This window comes from Tenrec ecaudatus, chromosome 3 (genome assembly GCF_050624435.1).
Source record: "Tenrec ecaudatus isolate mTenEca1 chromosome 3, mTenEca1.hap1, whole genome shotgun sequence".
NCBI lineage: Eukaryota > Metazoa > Chordata > Mammalia > Afrosoricida > Tenrecidae > Tenrec > Tenrec ecaudatus.
The window spans coordinates 163,666,264-163,671,884 of record NC_134532.1 but is presented as its reverse complement, the minus strand read 5'-3'; positions in this window follow the sequence as shown (position 1 = coordinate 163,671,884).

The window sequence follows — 5,621 nt, the reverse complement described above, 5'->3', positions numbered from 1 at the left end:
ATGGGGGGTACTTTGAAGGTGATTAGATTGTTTTGTAAAAATAAGTTAATACAAAGTTTTAAAAAAATCTGTTTTACTTTAGGTACCACTCATATATCCCTAGCACTTTTCTATTGTATATCCTTTAAGAGCAAATCAAATAGCTCTTAAGTCTACGACTTCTGTGGCAGTTTCATAATCTCCTATCAACTTGCAAAGGGGTGGAGTCTAGCCTGTCAATCAGGTCACAGCTTGATGACCTCATCTGGAGATGCAGCAGAAATAAATAGCTCACTGGAGTCCAGATGAACTCTCTCTCTGCATGATCTTGCTGATGAGACACGTGGATCTTTGCTAGAGCACTGGAGCTGGAGGTGCCACGTGGAGACTCCTGCCAGCACTGAGATGCTTACACCACCACTAAATCCACAACACGTTCCAACCAGTGACCTGTGATCTTACTGCATTAGGTGTTATTGCATGTTTTGCGTGAGTCTGAAGAGGAATGTATAAATTGGTATCGAACATAGGGGCTAATATCAGACTTAAGGACTTGATGTGGACTGGGCTGGGATGTTTTCTCTATATACAATTTCTCTTTTTTATAAATATCTTTCTTATACATATGTGAGTGTCTATAAATTTGTTTCTCTAGTCAGCCCAGACTAACAATCTTTCATGGAGACTCCCATGTGGTTTATATTAAATTTTGTGGCAGAGAATTTCTAATGGCTGATGTTTCAGAAGTAGATTGATAGACCCTTCTTCCAAAACACCTCCGGTGAACTTGAACCTCTAAATTTTCAAATAGCAATGAAGGGTGTTAATCACTGTACTGGTCTGGAAGATTGTAATGCTCATCAGAGGGCATATTTTTTTCCATTACTAACCATTAGATTATCAAAACAATGCTCTTTAACACATATGTGTTGACAGCAAAGACATAATGAAATAAGGAAAAAAGGAATAAGAGGATAAGGGGAAGAAGGAATAGAAACTGGAAACCATGTAATAAGGATTTACCTTGGCCAATTAATTTTCTGGCCCTAAAATCTAACTAGCCAGCTGTGTTATAAGAATATTTCGGCTAAAGTTGTATATTTAGGATGGTAGCCACACGTTGCTATTGAATACTTAATCTGTAGCTAGTGGATCAAGGTACTGAAATGTGCATAATTTTAATTATATTAATTTCAAAATTAAATATTAATAATCAGTTATAAGAAACTTTAGAACAACTAGGGAAAATAAACCTACTTTTTCTACTGTAATGTTTAGCTAACCTAAATACCAGACAAATCAGTACTTTAGCATAAGAATTGAGATGTGGTATAAATTATCCACTGAATTTTAAAGACCCACTATTCAAATAGATGTGATATAGTTCATTAATTTTATTATAATATTGATACTTTGAAATTATAATAATTGTGATAATGGATTAAAATAAAATATGGTTAATATTGATTTTACCTGGTTTTACTTTTTATGCAGCTACGTTTCTTTGTTATATACCTTTGCATCACTTTGGATTCACAATAATACTGCATGACAGAATGGATCTACCCTACAGGTTTTTATTCCATATCACAGTTACATGAGCAGTTCACCAAATCTTTTCATTCAGGTTTCATCTGGTGGTTTGGAATAACCAAACTTTCTGTTAACAATCAATTACTTAATCATTTCATCACCAAAGATTCTTCTGCGACTATTTATGCAATATAAATTTACATATTTTTAAACATTTTATTGTCATTGGACAATTCTACTCTGGAGTTTATGAATGGCTGTACCTATAAAAAGACATTGTCATCATTAAACAAGAGGGTTACCTTCAAAGAACACACCATCAAAGAGATCCATTGACACAGTGGCTGTATTGCATCGTCAAACATAACAACAATTGTGGGGATAGTGCAGGACCAGACAGTGTGTCATTCTTTTGTACCCAGGATCACTGTTAGTTGGAGTCAACCCGACAGCACTTAAGGACTCTAGAGATCAGTGACAGTGGAGGTTCCTAGGAAGACGACAGCTTGAATATCTCTTACTACTCTAACCTATGTAAATGACATATCACAAGTATATCATGATGGACAGGGGGAATATCCTGCAGAGCTATTTAAATTCCCTTTAAATATCTGGAAGGGACAGTGCTTAGTCCCTCAGCCACACTAAGATGAGGTAATTAAAAGAAACACTAAAAAACAAGCAAAAACAAACTCACTGCCATTCTGTCCATACTGACTCATAACGATCCCCTGTGGGTTTCTGAGATTGTAACTGTTTACTGTAACTGGAAGCCGTCTCTCACATGAAGTTGCTGCTGATTTCGAACTGCCAACGATGCAAATTGAAGCCCAACAAGTTCTTGTTAGATGTCATTGTGGTAGTGACATAATATGGTGTCAATTTGGGACTTGAGAGGATTAAGAATGAAGGTGTGGAGTCTAGCCTGTCAATCAGGTCAGAGCCAATGAGGCCTCTGTGTGGGCCTGGCCTTCTCCTGAGGATTCTGGGAACTCCTCTTTTCCTCCTTGGAGGCAGGAGACTCTCTCAGTCTGTGCTCACTCCCTGTGAGACATCTCTGAGAAGACACATGGGCACACCCTGACGCAGCCAGAGCACTGGGAGCTGAAGATGCCATGTGGAGACCCCTACCAGTACTTAGATGCTTACAATGCCACTGGATCCACAAGAGTTCACACCCACTGGACTGTGATCTTCCTGAATTTGCCATCTTGCATGTGTTTTGTGAGTCTGAAGAGGAATTTTCAGATTGGTATTAGGCGTATGGGCTAATATTGGACTTATGCACTTGATCTGGACTCGGCTGAGATGTTTTCTCAATATTGAATTGCTCTTATTGATAAAGCTCTTCTCTATACACATATGAGTATGTCTATGTATTAGTTTCTCTAGTCTACCCAGACTAACACAGTCACTGAGTCAGTTCTGCTTCAGAGCAACCCTGTAAAATCAGCAGAACAAAAGAGCCCAGCTCCGTGCCAGCTTCAGAATCATTCCTATGATGGAGCCCACCAGTGCACACAGTGTCCCAATCTGTCTCATGGAGGGCCTTCTACTTTTTCACCGGCCCTCTACTCCAACAAGTTTGGTGTCATTCACCAGGGATTGGTACCTCTCTATAACATGTTCAAAGCATACTTTCATCGATACTAGGGAGCATCCTGAATGTATTTCTTTCAATACAATTTGCGTCATTCTGAAGAAGTCCATGGTATCTTGTATACTTACATATAAGCCACGTTTTTTCAGCATAGTTTTTTTATAAGTAAATCATTGTATTGGGGCTTGTGCAACTCTTATTACAATCCACACATACATCCATTGTGTCAAGCACTTTTGTACATTTGTTTCCCTCATCATTCCCAAAACATTTGCTTTCTACTTGAGCCCTTGGTATCAGCTCCTTATTATCCCTCTCCCTCCCTGCTCCCCCCTCCCTCATGGGCCCTTGATAATTTATAAATTAATGCTATTTTGTCATATCTTATTCTTACACTGTCTGATTCTCCCCCCACCCACTTCTCTGCTGTCCGTCCCCCAGGGAGGAGGTTATATGTAGATCCTTGTAATTGGTTCCCCCTTTCTCTCTCACCTTCCCACCACCCTCCCAGTATTGCCACACTCACCACTGGTCCTGAGGGGTTCATCTGCACTGGACTCCCTGTGTTTCCAGCTCTTATCTGTACCAGTGCACATCCTCTGGTCTAGCCCGATTTGTAAGGTAGAATTGGGATCATGATGGGGGAAGAAGGGGGGGAGGTTGGGGCGGGGGAAGCATACAGTAACCAGAGGAAAGTTGTATGTTTCATCATTGCTACGCTGCACCCTGACTGGCTCGTCTCCTCCCAGCAGCACTTCTGCAAGGGGTGTCCAATTGTTCAGCACATTTTTTATGCAGAAAAGGCCTCCCAGTTTTTTGTGGTAAAATTAGGTGCCCTTGCTTATACTCGAGTATCTACAGTATATAAAATATTATTCACCAAAACCATGAATCAAAGAGAAATTCTGTGGTCTCCTTTCCCCATAGTGTGGCTTTCGCATTTAGATGACACCTGAGAACACTGTGTCAGAACAGCCTTGCTGCCCAGAGCGGCCCCCTGGCCTGTTTCCACGTGCAGAAGGCTCTGTGCTAAATGTGCCTGATGCAGTCCTTCCTTGGATCTCTGGACTGCTGCTTTCAGGAGCATTGATTGTTGATGGAAGTAGGATGGAATTTCTAACAGTTGCAATCTTTTCTATTTTTATTGTGATGGTGTTTCATTGGCATAGTTATAAGGATTTTTATTTTATGATGAACTTTAACTCCTAATGAGGACTATAATCTTTGATCTTCATCAGTAAATGTTTCTAAGTCCTCTTTGCTTCCAGCAAGCAGAGTGGTGCCACGTGCATACCAGTGGTTGGTAAAGAGTTGTTTTTGTTTGTTTGTTTGTTTGTTTTTCCCATCATAATGCTGCATTGTAACTATATATGACATGGCCCATAGTAAATAACTACATAAGTAAACTCTGCAGGTGAGTCAATCCTGACCCATAGTAACTCTAGTAGTAATTAGACAGTAATAGTTGACTGAAAAATAACTTCACTTTTGCCTCAGCTATCTAATTTGTAATATAATAAATAATATCTACCTCACAGTTTTAAGGTAAGAAGCGAAAGAATCAATATAGGTGAAGTGCTCTGAATATGTAATTATACTTTCCCATGGTAAAGAGTACATACCTGTTATCATATGTTTTCATGGCTTTATCCCATATGCATAAAAATTGGTTTATTGTTCTATTCCCAAATCCAACCCATGCTTTCCTCATTTGAACATAACAGCTCAAAAATCAGTACTGGTAAGTCGATGGTGATTCATAGTGGCCCTATAGGGTTGCCCCTTAGGGTTTCTGAGACTGTAACTCTTTATGAGCTTCCTCCTCTTGTGGATCATCTAGTGATTTTTGAACTGATGGTGTTGACAATCACAGCCAGTGCATAACCACTATGCCACCAAGGATTCTGTGAGAATAGTGACACGATTTACCTTTATTCATGGCTATCAAGTCAATTCTCCACTATGAGGAGTCCGTGTGTTACGGATGCCGATGTGCTAGAGATGATTGAAAGATATTATTTTGCTTAATCCAAGAAGAGCCAACTTTTCTCTAAAGGGTTTGCTGTAACTGTTTGCTATAAACTCATATTGGATTCATAGCTGCTTCATGTGACAGGGCAGAACAAACCAAAGAGTTCTATTAATGATAATCTTTGCAAGTGGGCAATCAAACCTTTCTTTTTGTGCTGGCTCCTAGGTTCAAGTTACAAATCATGTTTTATTATCAATCTAGTGTTTACCACTAGTGATCCACACTGGGGCTCCTTGTAACTAAAGCTTCAGGATACATGGTCAAAAATGCACATCTTTCCCTCTGCCAGTATTTATGAGTGGAAAAAAAACTAGCTTACTTGCAAAAGTAGGTGAAAGAGTAAATTTCATCCCAGAAAATAGTTGGCCTACCAAAACATTTCCACCTACTACTTGGTAGGTGGAATTCAACTCACAGAGGGCATGGTGGGATTCAGGCAACAGAAGGCATGGTGGGATTCAACTACAGAGGGCATGG